Source organism: Schistocerca gregaria, chromosome 3 (assembly GCF_023897955.1).
Source record: "Schistocerca gregaria isolate iqSchGreg1 chromosome 3, iqSchGreg1.2, whole genome shotgun sequence".
Lineage (NCBI taxonomy): Eukaryota > Metazoa > Arthropoda > Insecta > Orthoptera > Acrididae > Schistocerca > Schistocerca gregaria.
The window spans coordinates 837,827,900-837,845,398 of NC_064922.1; positions in this window are offsets into that span (position 1 = coordinate 837,827,900).

A 17,499-nucleotide genomic window follows, 5' to 3' on the forward strand; every position below is an offset into this window, starting at 1 on the left:
TCTGATCACTGTTATACATTTGATGATCATTTAATTTGTATCTGCCACTATTTTTCGTGGAATTTCAGGAAATTGTGAACCATATTCACTATCAAAAGAACTTTCTTCTCATAGAATCTCGTTTGGCTAATTCCATTGCAACATTTCCACTTGAGAACTGTTCCTCGCAAGAATAAAGTCTTTGTTGTTATATACCTAAAACATAGGGAAATTTTGCAGTTTGGACTTTAATACACTACTGGCCATTAAAATTGTTACACCCCGAAGATGACGTGCTACAGACGCCAAATGTAACCGACAGGAAGAAGATGCTCTGATATGCAAATTATTAGCTTTTCAGAGCATTCACACAAGGTTGGCGCCGGGGGCGACACCTACAAGGTGCTGACCTGAGGAAAGTTTCCAACCGATTTCTCATACACAAACAGCAGTTGACCGACGTTGGCTGGTGAAACCTTGTTATGATGCCTCGTGTAAGGAGGAGAAATGCTTAGCATCACGTTTCCGACTTTGATAAAGGCCGGATTGTAGCCTCTCGCGATTGCGGTTTAACGTATCGCGACATTGCTGCTCGCGCTGGTAGAGATCCAATGACTGTTAGCAGAATATGGAATCGGTGGGTTCAGGGGGGTAATACGGAACGGCGTGCTGGGTCCCAACGGCCTCGAATCACTAGCAGTTCGAGATGACAGGCATCATATCCGCATGGCTGTAGCGGATCGTGCAGCCACGTCTCTATCCCTGAGTCAACAGATGGGGACGTTTGCAAGACGACAACCATCTGCACGAACAGACCGACAACGTTTGCAGCAGCATGGACTATCAGCTTGGAGACCATGGCTGCGGTTACCCTTGACGCTGCATTACAGACAGGAGCATCTACAATGGTGTACTCAACGACGAACCTGGGTGCACGAATGGCAAAACGTCATTTTTTCTAATGGATCCCGATTCTGTTTAGAGTATCATGATGATCGCATCCGTGTTTGGCGACATCGCGGTGAATGCACATTGGAAGCGTGTATTCGTCATCTCCATATTGGCTTATCACCCAGCGTGATGGTATGGGGTGCCATTGGTTACACGTCTCGGTCACCACTTGTTCGCATTGCGATACGTTGAACGGTGGACGCTACATTTCAGATGTGTTACGACCCGTGGCTCTACCCTTCATTCGATCCCTGCAAAACCCTACATTTCAGCAGGATAACGTACGACCGAATGTTGCAGGTCCTTTACAGGCCTTTCTGGATACACAAAATTTTCGACTGATGCCCTGCCAGCACACTCTCCAGATCTCTCACCAATTGAAAAGTCTGGTTATGGTGGGCGAGAAACTGGCTCATCACAATACACCAGTCACTACTCTTGATGAACTGTGGTATCGTCTTGAAGCTGAATGGGCAGCTGTACCTGTACACGCCATCCACGCTCTGTCTGACTCAACGCCTAGGCGTATCAAGGCCGTTATTACGGCCAGAGGTGGTTGTTCTGGGTATTGATTTCTCATGATCTATGCACCGAAATTGCGTGAAAATATAATCACATGTCAGTTCGATTTGTCCAATGAATACCCGTTTATTATCTGCATTTCTTCTTGGTGTAGCAATTTTAATGGCCAGTAGTGTAATTATCCTGGCAGGAGGCACATTTTCATTTCGCTTTATTAAAAACCGCCTACCAATACATTAGTCCATTTCATTGCCTTAACCTAGCTTCGTTGTCTTTTGTCCAGTCCCGTATCACATCATACTGCGTTTTTAAAAGTTCAAAGTTTATTCTCTTTTTTTATCCATCCCCTAATTGTTCTTTCAGGTGCGGCACACTCACCTACTAACTTACTTTCGTATCATCATTTTTTACACGATCAATAATTTTTAATTTATTATTCACATAACATCAGTTCCTTACTGCGACTTCGTACATGAAAGACGTATCAACACATATTGCTAGTAATTGCAAAAGTGTCATCATGATCCCAACGTTGGCAAAAGACTGCGGATTAGTCGCCTATTTGGATCTTAGGGATGGGACTGCCAAGGGAACAGATGACTATGAGAAGACGATTGGTTAACCAACGAAAGGGAAATATGCTATGAATCGGATCATGGAATGTCAGCAAACTGTATGCCCTAGGGATCCACAAAATCTCAAACCGGAAATACACTGATCAGCCAGAAGATTATAACCTTCTACCTAAAATCCGACACGTCCAACTTTCGCACGGATAACAGCGGCGACACATTGTGGCTTGGAAGCAATGAGGCCTTGGTAGGTCGCTGGAGGGAGTTGGCACCACATCTGCACACACGTGTCACATAATTCCCGTAAATTACGGGGAGGGGGGCGACGAGCTCTGATGCCTCGTTCAATCACATCCCAGATGCGGTCTATCGGGTTCAGATCTGATGAGTTGGGGGGCTAGGACATCAGTTGTAGCTCGCTACCCACTGTGTTCCTCGAACCACTTCATCACACTCCTAGCCTTGTGAGATGGAGTGTTATTTTGCTAGAAAATGCCACTGAAACATGATCGTCGTGCAGGGGTGTACATGGTCTGCAACCAGTGTACGATACTCCTTGGCCGTCATGGTGCCTGCCACGAGTTCCACTAGAACCGTGGATGCCCACGTGAATGTCCCGCCAGAACACAGTGGAGCTGCCGTCAGCTTGTCTCTGCCGCAGTATAGGTGTCAAGGAGCTGTGGCCCTGGAAGACGAAGGATTCGAGCCCTCCTATCGGCATGATGAAGATGCTATCGAGACTGTTCACACCATGCTGTGATGTGCCACTGTATCATCGTCCAGTGTCGATGGTAACGTCTCCACTTCATTCGTATTTACCGATGTCTTGATATGAACATTGGCACATGCGTGAGTCGTCGGCTGCTGAGGCCCGTCGTTGGCAATGTTGAGTGCACCGTGTGTCCAGACAAAACTTTTGTGGTACGTTCCTGTGGGACCTAACTGCTAAGGTAATCGATCCCTAGGCTTACGCATTACTTAATGTAACTTAAGGTAACTTGCGCTAAGGACAACACACACACACCCATGCCAGAGGGAGGAGTCGAATGTGTCCAGACACACTTGTACCCTGTGCAGCATTAAAGTTTGATGTTAACTCTGCCGCAGTTCTCTACCTGCCCTGTTTCACCAATCTGCCCAGCCTACGACGTCCGAAAACTGTAATGAGAGGTAATTAGAATTATATATTAATACCTTCAGCTGATGACGAGCATTGATATGTATCAACGGAGGTAGGTGAAAAAGTGTGCCCTGATTCGAAGCCAGGATCTCCTGCTTACGTGGCAGACGCTCTATCCCTCTGAGCCACCGAAGGCATAGAGGATAGTGCGACTGCAGGGACTATCTCGGGCACGCCTTCCACTAAACCCACATTCTCACCATATATGTCCACACACTACATTCGTAGTGTCCCTAACCAACACACTCATTACACGTGGAAGACATTCTTATCAACTCCCGTAAGAGTTCGGGTAATAGGTGTGCATCCACACAGAAGAAGGGAGTCATGGCCGGTATTGCCAGAACTATATACGTATATGGATATGGTGTCTGTTCTTTCGGACATGTCCGAAATCCATATAAATGAGAGGTGGTCGCCCAATCCAACGACTCTGGACGTGGTTTCACCTATCCAAGTGCTGAGTACACTGAGCACAGCACTCCTCCAAGAATCGACAAATCGTGCAGTTTCCGAAAAGCTCGTGCCGAGCCTCCGGTCCATCATAAACTGCCTTCGGTCAAACTCAGATAAATCGAGACGTAAATCTAAAAATCATGGAGGACTGGAACTGTGTAGGAGGGCTACGGTTAGAACACAAAGTTACGGCAGGATATGGGCTCGATAGTAGGAAAAGAGAAGACGAGTTCTACAATAAATTTGTGCTAGTACATTGTTCAAGAATCACAACTTATATGGAAAAGACACTGCAAGATTCTAGATGGATTACAGCAAGGCCAGTCAGAGGTACCGAAATCGAGTATTACATTATTCCCAGGAGCAGATATAGACTCACACCACAATTTAAGAATGGATAGGTGTGGAAGTAAATGGGATACTGTAGTATTGAAGAATGCTGAGATGAGTTTGAAGTACTCTAGAGCTTTAGATAATGCGAACATAAATACCACAATAGGCAGATCGATTGAAGAGGTATGTGCGTCGTGCTCATAATCTTGTATGAATATCGCACATTTCCTGCCGATCGCGTCTTCCTTCAAAAACGCTGTTCGATGTATGATCTTGCAATAAGAATACTACACTCCTGGAAATGGAAAGAAGAACACATTGACACCGGTGTGTCAGACCCACCATACTTGCTCCGGACACTGCGAGAAGGCTGTACAAGCAATGATCACACGCACGGCACAGCGGACACACCAGGAACCGCGGTGTTGGCCGTCGAATGGCGCTAGCTGCGCAGCATTTGTGCATCGCCGCCGTCAGTGTCAGCCAGTTTGCCGTGGCATACGGAGCTCCATCGCAGTCTTTAACACTGGTAGCATGCCGCGACAGCGTGGACGTGAACCGTATGTGCAGTTGACGGACTTTGAGCGAGGGCGTATAGTGGGCATGCGGGAGGCCGGGTGGACGTACCGCCGAATTGCTCAACACGTGGGGCGTGAGGTCTCCATGGGAGAATAGCAGCCTGCATTGCTGCGAAAGGTGGATATACACTGTACTAGTGCCGACATTGTGCATGCTCTGTTGCCTGTGTCTATGTGCCTGAGGTTCTGTCAGTGTGATCATGTGATGTATCTGACCCCAGAAATGTGTCAATAAAGTTTCCCCTTCCTGGGACAATGAATTCACGGTGTTCTTATTTCAATTTCCAGGAGTGTATAATACATGAGGTAGCATGTAGTTAACGAGTTTCGTGGTTAATATTCATAAATGTAATAGGCTAAAATTATGTAAAAGATGTACTGTGTGTAGTGTTATTTGAGTTCTTTTATTCCATTTCCTCGACGGTGGCGGCCTAGCAGCAACACGGTAATGGCAACTTCGGAAGTTGGTCCTGTACGCGCCAAGCCGACAGCCATGCCACGCCAGAGGACGATGTCGTTGGGCCAGCAGATTCGACACAGAATAAATTATACCACTGTTAATACGAAAAAGAGCTTGTTACTATTGTACTTTTGTTCAGCTCGTGTCCGTATTCCGCTGAAGTCACTCGTTAGACGAAAATGTATACCATACTACAATGAAGTGCCAGAAAAAATGGTATAGGCATGCGCATTCAAATACAGAGATATATAGTGGTGAATCTGCTAAATTATAGCTACTGCGCTAACCAACAACACCCGCTAACGCGACTACTCTTTATCAGTGTGTCAAACATGGGCGGGATGGCACTGATACACAGAGATGGCAAGTGTATTAAAATGCGTAGCGACACCATAGAGTTCCACAACGCCGTGTACTATATCAGCTATCTGCACGCAGTTGAGAGGTTGGGAAGTTTAACCAAATGCTTACCACTCGCACAATAGCTACCGCTGAAGATGCAACTGGACCACCACTAGTACAAACTGGTTCTGGTTTTATCGCCTAGTGTTACCTCCCGATTGAAAATTTTAGTTAACGCATTTGACTATCATAAGATTTTACAGGTTCGACCAGCAAGCTAACACCAAAAGTAATCTACTGGTCGATGGCATCAATTAGAAACTACAAGTCTGGTTAGGATGCTCTAGTTAAGTCAATTAAACCCAACTCACTGCGATGTGCCACACTTCACAGCAACGTGATCGGAAACCTCGCTTACGTAACCCAACACTCCAACGCTGATACCTTGGATGTAGACTGAACTTTCTTATCTACCAGTTTCAGTTAGTTTAATTTTCATAAGAGCACGCCAGCGATATAATTTTACGTGTTGGCTCAGCGTTGCTAGTCAGAGATTATTAATCCTATACAGTCACTGCACTGTAGCTCTATCCTTGCTTATTTCTTTTTACGAACACACACAATGGATAATGAATGCTATTTGTACTCTATCAATGATAATGGTTTATGCTACACCCTTCATAGTTTATTAATTCCCCATAACTTAACTCTTCCAATTTTTATCACTTAAACAATCAGACAAAAACCTCTTTCATATACTTTAAGCCGAACTTTACGCAATTATCGTAAGAAACTCCCAGTGTGACTTATCTTTCACTTTAATATTCATTGTCCTGCTTATACTTTACCGTTTTAATTCATTGCGTAGTCTTTAACCTTTTTATTTTTTGAGATTCAAAGATTCTGTTATAGTATTTTCAAGTTATGTTATATGGAGAGAAATGATAACACGAGACACCAATATTTCCTCTATCATGCACAGGGCCTGAGCATCATTTTATTTAGCCATTTTCTTAATTTTCAATGTCTCCACAAAGTTTCGTCAGGCGTAAGTGCTGGTGGTAAACTACTTCCCCACTTAGCGGAAGCTGGTAAAAAAAAAAAAAAGAAACAAAAAAGCCGAAGCGTCACCGCCACTTTAAAGTATCATTAATATTCACTCAAATCAAAGCAAATCTCTCCCTATTCAGGCGTTGACATACGCGGACCCTCTATACCAAATTTAAATCATCCAGCTCTCACAATTTCAAAGAGACAATTATTGTGCCCTACTCAGTTAATAGGTCTTGGTTCTGTCAGTTTCGTCGGATGGAAAATTACTATTACCCCATTTCGCGCGTGTTTCAAAGTATCTGACACAGATTGGTTCTCCCGTTTACATTAATCAAACTAGAACATCCGTTCTCACACTAATTACACGACAATCACAGTCCCGTAGTGCTCAGGGCCATTTGAACCATTTGAAAGCTGACATCGCCGTCAGGGAAGATATCAAGCATGAAGGGATGCAGGTGATTCGCAGCTATGAGTGTGTCTTCGGTTATTACCAAAGGTCCCATGCAAGCGCATAGTATGTCTGCCATAGCATAATACTGCTCCCACCACCGGCGTCCGTGGCGCAATGCAATGCCGTTCACCTCGATGACTGCGTTTGTGGTGACGACCAGTGTAGCAAAAATGTGATACACCCGAATAGCCAACGCGTTTCCATTGATCGACAGTCGAATCAGGATGGTCCAGCGCCCAATGCAATCGTAGTTGACGATGTCGTTGGGTCAACATGTGAACACTTAGGGTTGTCTGCTGCGGAACTCCATGTTCAACAGTGTACGATAATTGCTATGCTTCGCCAGAGATGTCACAGATCATCATCTATCCTACTTGACAGAGCAGGCAAGCCTCAGAACCCCAAGTTCTGTGAAAAGTCGTGGACATCAAATCATTTAGCACCTAGTAGTAGTTTCACTGTCGTTCGCCCGTAGATGGTCACGAGAGCAGCGCGTGAACATTCGACGAGCTTCACTATTTTTGAGATAATCGTTCACAGTCTCTGCGTAATAATAATCTACCCGTTGTCAAAGTCCCTTATCCCAATGGATTTCCCCATTTGCAAACCATATCTTCGCTAGGGTGATACGCTGTCCGTATCTGCTCCAGTTACATGCCTCAATTACCATGTCACGTGCCCACAACGCCACGAGGTGTCATCCAACTTCGCCGTGGGTAGTGGTCATAATGCTTTGGTTCATCACTGTGTTTGGTACTGTCGCTGACATTTACAACTTTTAGCACTTCATTCATTGCAGAATGATAGTTTCACATCAGAGTACAATTGTTTAACAAGATATAAAGTTCAGAACAACTGTGCTATTCACACGCAGCCAAATCTGAGCCATGTCGATACTGTCGCCGTTAGCAGTGATTACAAGTAGTCGCTAATTACATAAAGAATGAGCTTTCCACCTTCCGCGGCATAAGGAAACACTCGGGGACGTGTGTACGCCGACGTATCCGATACGATTCTGCTTGTGGCAGTTCAAAAATGGCTGAAATGCCTCTGAGCACTATGAGACTTAACTTCTGAGGTCATCAGTCCCCTAGAACTTAGAACTACTTAAACCTAACTAACCTAAGGACATCACACACATCCATGCCCGAGTCAGGATTCGAACCTGCACCGTAGCGGTCGCGCGGCTCCAGACTGTAGCGCCTAGAACCGATCGAGCACTCCGGCCGACCTTGTGGCAGTGACTGTGTTTACTTGTGGTGCAGTCATGTAGTCATGAGGTACCAACTTCTGCGTGAGACCTCGTTAACTCGTTGTTTGAGGACGATACTACGTTCCTTCATCCCTCCCCCCCGCCTAAAACATCCGCACTGTCGTCTCATAGTGCTGTGTCACGTGAGGACTGGGGGGGGGGGGAGGAGGAGAGCCCTGAATACGTATGTAGATGAGGAGACAGGGAGTGTAATTATGGCCGATGGTATCTCCCTGTGAGCATGCTGGTATCCATATTGCGAGTGACTGAGAACGCCGGCTGAAAAACCGGCCGCAGGATGCACGCCTGCATCGAGTGACACATACGCTGTGGTTGGGTCGACTGTAAGTGTAACTCCAGGAGAGTCGTGGTGCCTGTGCATCGAGTGTGGCATCTGGGTCAGCGGTGACGTCGGCGCCGCCGGCGGCTGCTGCGTCCAACTCATCTGGTTGGCGCCGACCGTGATGGGCGGAGAAGCGGAGGTGACTGCTGTTGCGCACACCAGCCGCGTGCTCCGTCTATGGGCAAACTGCGGCAGAATCACCAACATAAGAGCGCAACAGCTGGTTTTCGTAACGCCTATGCATCCCGGAAGAAACTTGAACGATGTAAGATGAAGAACCTGACATACGCCTAAAAACACCATGCCCCCAACACCGTTTTTGCCAAAAAAATTTAAAGGAGACTTTATCCGACGGCTGAAACTTTGTCGGACCCGGTGGTACGAACTGTTTTCGCAGCGGCTGCAGAAGTTGCGACACGGTACGGTTACGATGGCGATGTAATAATTCTGCTGACTTCCCGTCATGTGGCAAAGAGCGATAGGAGCGAATAAAAATCACGAAGGTTTGCTCCCATGTGTGGGAAGAACGGAATTTCCACATGCGGCTCTTGGAAATTGGAAAGTACTGTTTAACTTCAACGTTAGAATGCGGGCGAAAAGATGCAGCAGTTACGTGCTGCATACAGTTGTTGGAACAAAACTGACAAAATTGCTTGAGGCGAACTGTTGTCTGTTACCCAAGACAATGACGGCAGGAAGACATGCAAGGCAAAAAATAAAAGACAAATCTGCTGGCAAACTAGCAGTAGCATACTAGTAGGCATACGACCTGCGACAACAGCATCGTCCAGATAGTTTGTAAATAAAGGGATTTTGGCTCCTAATTGTTTTTGAGGAACCACTGAAATTCAGCAGGAGCTGAAGAACTTCCAAACGGCAGTCGTTGAAACTGGGGGAAACCCATGTTAGTGTTGACCACAGAATATTGCTCGGATTGCTCGTCCAGCAGTCGCTGTAAGTTCGCCTCAATTGAATCAGGTCTGATACAGAATCTTCCCTGCCAAACCAGTTGGTTGGTTGGCTGGTTGGTTGGTTTATTCCGCAGAGAGGACTAAACAACGAAGTCATCTGTCCCACCCGAATAGGGAGGGACGTGGAAGGAAGTCGGCAGGACATTCACAGGAACCATCGGGGAATTTGCCTGAAGAGATTTAAGGAAATCAAGGAAAACCTAAATCAAAATGGCCAGACGCGGGTTTGAGCCGTAGTCCTCCCGAATGCGAGTTCAAAATGGTTCATATGGCTCTGAGCACTATGGGACTTAACTTCTGAGGTCATCAGCCCCTAGAACTTAGAACTACTTAAACCTAACTAACCTAAGGACATCACATACATCCATGCCCGAGGCAGGATTCGAACCTGCGACCGTAGCGGTCGCACGGTTCCAGACTGTAGCGCCTAGAACCGCTCGGCCACCACGGCCGGCCGAATGCGAGTCCAGTGTGCTAAACACTGCACCACCTCCCTCGGTGTCCCAATTAATTAATTCACTGGAGAAAAAATGAATTCTCGATAGTTTTTTTGTGGTTATCGTGGCTTTGAAATCAGCACATAGATGGCTTATGTGTCGCTCGCACCGACACAGTGAACACAGTGATCAAATGTTACAAAAAATTGTTGACCAAGGAAAGAAACGTCTGCTTCGACGATAAAAAAGTCATTATTATAGTGTCATAGACTTGACAGTATGGCTGCTCCAGAATCAGACAGGTAACACTATTAGGATATTCACAGGCAAATATACTCGCATAGAAAATATTCTGTCCGATGAAGCCGTCCTGAACACCAGCGTAGGGAGAGGGAAATCTATTCTGGATACAGCCTAATTTCACCAAGAGAAACAACTCTGAATGTGAATACAGCGGCGAACAGCCCTACGATGGGGTGTGTGACACCTGCCCGGAGACTAGCAGGGGCTCTCGAAGGCGGAAGATCTGACTTGTGCTTTGTTTTCTTTTTTTTTTTCAGTGATACGGTAGAATACAGGAGCACCTGTCTTTCGCGGTCTAACTGTGCTGGGGTGGGTGGGAGGGGGGGCAGTAAATTTAACCACAGGGTAGTGACGTTGCGTTACTGCAATACACTAGGGTGGTGCGGCGGTGGGACTTGGAGTCCCGAACCACCCCCCAATCCGAATTCTACAGTGACCCTTGATGACCCGTCCACGAGTTATCTGTGTCAGTAGTCATGTGGTTGGTTGATTTCCTCTCCACTGACTGGTATGTTTCAGCACCCAGAGGTGCCTGAGCGCTGAACAGGAACGAGAACACCAGGAGATCCTGTTTCTGGCATTCTACAATGTGATGTTGTCAGAAAATATTCAGTTTCTCCAACAGCACATGACACGCAGCCACCATCATGAAGTGCACCAGGTGAAGACCATCATCTCGAGTACATCATCGGCTAGTTCAAAGACTGTGTTGGAGTATTTAGGACAGATTTACTGCAGTACCGTAACAATGGAATCAAGAATTACTGTGAATGCCATTGATCCCAATGATCAACTCATTCGAGGCCTGAAGTATTGAAAGAAAGCTGGTGTGAGACAATGACATGAGGCTAGGTTCATAATGACCGCATGTGTCGTCCTTATTGCGCTATATTGGCTCAAAATACTTTCAGCTGCTGTGTCGGTTCCTTGTTATGAGATATTGTGAAAGAGATAGTTTCTTGCAACCTGTCTTACAAGCTAACAAATATGCTTGTCTCGCTTCCTTCAGTCATCTGTCACAGTTTCCTTTCTGGCAAATGCATGTACTCCTTTGGCAGACAGTGTCGTAATGTGCCAATGACCCAACCTATTTGCAACATAGTGGTTTGGTTCCTGTTTCTGTCTGCGTCTCCGACATGACTTGAGTTGGTCTGTGACAATGTGAAAGAGTTTTAATGAAGGTTTCTACTTTCTAACCCTTACTATTCTGTGCCATAACAACAGACAGACTGGGAAATTGCATAGACAATGAACTGAGCGACACTGTACTCAGACATAATAGCTTTTTGACTGTGGCAACATACAGAAACAAAATGGGGCATGTCTACGCCAACATCCTTCATTCCTTGCTGTGTTTGGCAAAGCCTGTCTTTACTTGTGGTGCTATCGTGAGCTACCAACTTCTGCATGAGACCTTGTTCTATGGACAACACCATACTTACCATAAAAATTGATGTTACAAATCAGATGAAATGATGGAATTTCGCTACCTTGGAAGCAAAGTAACACATGACAGTCGAAGCAAGAAAGCTGTCGCAAGCAGATCGTCGCAGGGAGAGAAAACATTTCAGGACAAAATAATTTCACTAGACTCAAACAACGGTCTTAATGTATAGAAGAAATTTCGGAAGGCAAACATTTGGAGCACAGAAATGTATGGACTATGGGAAAACCGGAAAAGAAAATAATCCAAAAGTGTGAGAGGAGGTGCAGAAGACTCTTGAAAATTTGCTGAGCCATAGAGTAATAAATGAGGTTAGCTTCAGAACCAGTGAAGAGCCACATGTGAGAAATATTGACAAGCGGCAGGTTGGTGGGACATTCGTTCAGACATCAAAGTAACTTCCATGGTACTTTAGGAAGCTGCAGTGGTTTAAAACTGTATGGGAGGATAGAAACTGTGATACATCCAGCAATTAATTAAAGACCCTGGGTGCAAGAGTTACTCCAAGATGAAGAGGTTCGCATAAGAGAGGAAGTCGTTGCAGGCCTCATCAAAACAGGCAGAAGACTGGTGGAAAAAATATGTAATAGCCCAACATTAATTATTACAATAATGATAATAGTTTATTTATTTCAAGTGCTAATACCCCCCCCCTCCCCAAATGAAATAAAACTACATGATTTCAGAGACTTAAACTCTCAAACATCTGTGATGTACACTCCTGGAAATGGAAAAAAGAACACATTGACACCGGTGTGTCAGACCCACCATACTTGCTCCGGACACTGCGAGAGGGCTGTACAAGCAATGATCACACGCACGGCACAGCGGACACACCAGGAACCGCGGTGTTGGCCGTCGAATGGCGCTAGCTGCGCAGCATTTGTGCACCGCCGCCGTCAGTGTCATCCAGTTTGCCGTGGCATACGGAGCTCCATCGCAGTCTTTAACACTGGTAGCATGCCGCGACAGCGTGGACGTGAACCGTATGTGCAGTTGACGGACTTTGAGCGAGGGCGTATAGTGAGCATGCGGGAGGCCGGGTGGACGTACCGCCGAATTGCTCAACACCTGGGGCGTGAGGTCTGCACAGTACATCGATGTTGTCGCCAGTGGTCCGCGGAAGGTGCACGTGCCCGTCGACCTGGGACCGGACCGCAGCGACGCACGGATGCACGCCAAGACCGTAGGATCCTACGCAGTGCCGTAGGGGACCGCACCGCCACTTCCCAGCAAATTAGGGATACTGTTGCTCCTGGGGTATCGGCGAGGACCATTCGCAACCGTCTCCATGAAGCTGGGCTACGGTCCCGCACACCGTTAGGCCGTCTTCCGCTCACGCCCCAACATCGTGCAGCCCGCCTCCAGTGGTGACGCGACAGGAGTGAATGCAGGGACGAATGGAGACGTGTCGTCTTCAGCGATGAGAGTCGCTTCTGCCTTGGTGCCAATGATGGTCGTATGCGTGTTTGGCGCCGTGCAGATGAGCGCCACAATCAGGACTGCATACGACCGAGGCACACAGGGCCAACACCCGGCATCATGGTGTGGGGAGCGATCTCCTACACTGGCCGTACACCTCTGGTGATCGTCGAGGGGACACTGAATAGTGCACCGTACATCCAAACCGTCATCGAACCCATCGTTCTACCATTCCTAGACCGGCAAGGGAACTTGCTGTTCCAACAGGACAATGCACGTCCGCATGTATCCCGTGCCACCCAACGTGCTCTAGAAGGTGTAAGTCAACTACCCTGGCCAGCAAGATCTCCGGATCTGTCCCCCATTGAGCATGTTTGGGACTGGATGAAGCGTCGTCTCACGCGGTCTGCACGTCCAGCACGAACGCTGGTCCAACTGAGGCACCAGGTGCAAATGGCATGCAAGCCGTTCCACAGGACTACATCCAGCATCTCTACGATCGTCTCCATGGGAGAATAGCAGCCTGCATTGCTGCGAAAGGTGGATATCCACTGTACTAGTGCCGATATTGTGCATGCTCTGTTGCCTGTGTCTATGTGCCTGAGGTTCTGTCAGTGTGATCATGTGATGTATCTGACCCCAGGAATGTGTCAATAAAGTTTCCCCTTCCTGGGACAATGAATTCACGGTGATCTTATTTCAATTTCCAGGAGTGTATATATGCAGACTGAAAGATTGAAGTGATGAATGAAAATTTGTACCAATGCCAGGATTTGGAGCGGGGTCCACTGCTCACTAGGCAGATGCACAAACCATTACACCATGGCACCTTTTTCACAACTGCGTGGACTACCCTAGCACGCCTCCTCCTCAGTCCAAATTACCCATTCATCCCTTATCCAACCCGATACCCCCGAAATTCGAACAGCACTGCAGAAGCTCTCCAGCTATATTGGAACAGCACCTCACTATCGAACGAAATAGGGGATACTGCCTGAAACCTAGGCATAAGTGCGTTCTATACTGACATGCAATTAGGTGGTATTCCAATACAGATGGAGAGCTTCTATAATGCTGTTCGAATGAAGGGTAACACCAAGTAGTCCGAGTCATGAATGGGAGTCTGGACTGAGGAGGGAGGTTTGCTCAAGTAGTACTTGCAGTTGTCCAAGGCCACTGTATCAGGAAGGTACAGTAGCTAGCACATCTTCCTGGTGAGCAAGAGACCCAGGTTCGAATCCCATCGTTGCTTCAGTCTGCATATACACATCAAATTTTTTTTTTTAATATCCCTTTTGGGTATTGTTTTCAGTACTTGTAGGTTAAAGGAGTAAATGATACTACAGCACAGCTACATGCAGACTGTGACAAGATTTGTCTACCGCACTGTATCCGAATCCGTGCTATATCGAACCGCGACAATCAAGCTTTTATTGTATTTCCATTTCCGAATACAGCCATTTGTAATGTGTAAATTAAGGTCGTGTCTAGAGTAGCATTTTTTTCGTCGTTATTGTGCCGTGCACGCGAGTGGACAGCTGCTCCATTGCACTGTTAGTGAAATCCAGCTGATAGGACGGCCCACGACCACAGACCGCGAGCACACTAATGCAATGTTCTGGCGGCTGCGGCCGATGGCACAACCGCTCATCTGGGCGCAGCCGGCGGCTGCGCTGTGCGATACTGCGTGCGCCGGGTAGGCCGGCAACCCGCCGAACAGCCTGCGGGGGCCGCAGCCCGCTCGCCTCCCGTCTCGTAACCTTGCTATACTCCTACTGCTGTTTACATGCCCCTTCTTCCATCTTTAGAAGCTCAAATGGACATTTAAAGAAGTCCTAGAAACATGTCCTAGAAACGTGCCGAAAGGAGGCGCAGCAGAACAGAAGCAGCACTTCTGTGATAAACTAAATTAATTTAGTCTTTGATTTTGTTCACGAGCTTCTGCAAAGAAGTGAAGTGTGTATTTAACTGTGTAGACTAGTGTTTAGAAAATCAATCGTAATTATTGTTTTTTCCGTAAGTCTTGAGAATATCCTTGGCAGGGCGGCTTCCTAGTGGAAGTTTTCCGTGTAGAGAATTTTATTTCTGTTTAATGGCTTGCGGTCTCAGAGTTCAGTGAGAAATCTACACACCAAGTTTTAGTGTTACTTTCTTCTCCCTTGGTATATTTTCAAACTCAGTACCGCCATTTGAGACCTTATATCTATTTTATACAGAGTACGATATGGCTATGGACTGTGCTTGTTGTGAGCGGACACAAGGAGAGTTGGCTGCTGTCCCTAAACAGCTGGAAGCTGCGTTGGCTACCGTCGACAAGCTTCTAGCTAATGCTTGAAACTGGCCGTTGTGGCCGACCAGTTCCAGCCGCTTCAGTTTGGAATCGCGTGACTTCTACGGTCGCAGGTTCTAATCCTACCTCGGGCATGGATGTGTGTGATGTCCTCAGGTTAGTTAGGTTTAAGTAGTTCTAAGTTCTAGGGGCTGATGACCTCAGATGCTAAGTCCCATAGTGATCAGAGCCATTTGAACCATTTTTTAATGCTCGAAGTTGCGGTGACGTCGGGGAGCCAGTGACAAGACCTGGGACACCTCTGGTGCGGCTGGCTCCCTACGTCTTAGAAACGGGCATAGGCGCTTCCCAGTGTTGATGATAACTCTGAGTCAGCACGTGATGCCTCTCCTGTTGGGCCAGCGGTCAATTTTCGTGCCCATATCGGACAAGCATAGGGGGTGGGTATGCTAGTCATGGGGAGCTCCAATGTTAGGCAGGTCATGGAGCCCCTCAGGGATATAGCAGCCAAGGCGAAAAAGAATTCCAGTGTGCATTCGGTATGTTTTCCGGGATGTCTCATCCGTGATGTGGAGGAGGTCCTGCAGGCGGCTATCGAGCGCACTGGGTACAACCGGCTGCATGTAGTGGCACATGTCGGCACGAATGACGCCTGCCGCTTGGGTTCTGAGGCCACCCTCGGCTCCTTTCGGCGGCTGGCTGATTTGGTGAAGGCAACTAGCAACGCACGTGGGGTGCAGGGTATGCTGTCTATTTGTAGCATCGTACCCAGTTTGATAGCGGTCCTCTGGTTTGGATCAGGGTGGAAGGTCTAAACCCGAGGCTCAGACGGCTCTGCGACGGTATCGGATGCGAATTTCTCGACCTCCGCTATCGGGTGCAGAGTTCTAGGGTTCCCCTTAGTAGTGAGGCGTGCACTACAAGCAGAAAGCAGCTACTAGGGTAGCGGAGTACCTGTGGAGCGCATATAGGGCTTTTTTTTAAGCTAGATAACCCCTCCCTTGGGAGCAAACGCGATTTGTCTGTTACATCAGCCACATTGACCTCAGAAAATCTTAGTCCTCGCAGATCACAGATAGAAAAGATTAATAAGATTTTAGTAAACTGCAGGAGCATCCAATGAAAGGTCCCAGAATTAGTATCGCTTATTGAAGGTTTCAGTGCACACATAGTAGTCGGAACAGAAAGCTGGTTGAAGCCAGACGTCAGTGACAACGAAATCCTAAGTTCAGACTGGCATGTTTGTCGTAAGAATAGGTTCGTCGCCAGTGGTGGCGGCGTGTTTATTGCAGTAAAAAGTTCGATAAAATTTAAAGAGGTTATCAAATATTCCGAATGTGAATTAATCTGGGTAAAATTCAATATCAAAGAACGCTCAAAATTGGTGATCGGATGCTTTTATAGACTACATGGGTCAGGACCTGTAATTGTAGAGCGCTTCAGACAGTCTTGGAGAATATCATTAGTAATTTTCCTGATCATGCCGTTGTAATAGGGGGTGATTTCAACTTGCCATTGGGAGTGCTGTGCGATTAAAACTGGTGCCAGAGACAGGGAATCGTGTGGCATTGTTCTGGATGCCTTTTCCGAAAATTACCTTGAGGAGATAGTTAGAGAACCAACTCGTGAGGGTAACGTCTTAGACGTCCTGGCAACAAACAGACCTGAACTTATCGAATCAATTAACGTAGAGGAAAGTATCAGTGATCATAAGGCTGTGACAGCATCTACGACGACGGGTCCTACAAGGAATGTTAAGAATGATAGGAAGATATATTTGCTCAGCAAGGGTGACAGGATACAAATTTCGGACTGTCTCAGAAGTCAGCATCAAATGTTCGGCGATGACGATGATGTCGAGAACAAATGGAAAAAATTCAAATATATTCAATATGTCCTAGTCAAGTATGTTCCGAGTAAGGTTTTAAGGGATGGGAAAGATCCACCCGGTTTTATAGCCGTGTCATAGAAGTGCTACGTAAACAAAGAGCACTTCATCTCAGATTCAAGAGAAGTAAAAACCTAGCTGACAAACAAAAGCTGAACGAAGCTGAAATTGGCGTAAGGAGAGCAATGAGAGAAACCTTCAATGATTTCGAAAGTAAGACGTTACAGCCGACCTGAGTAAAAACCCTGAGAGATTTTGCTCGTATGTAA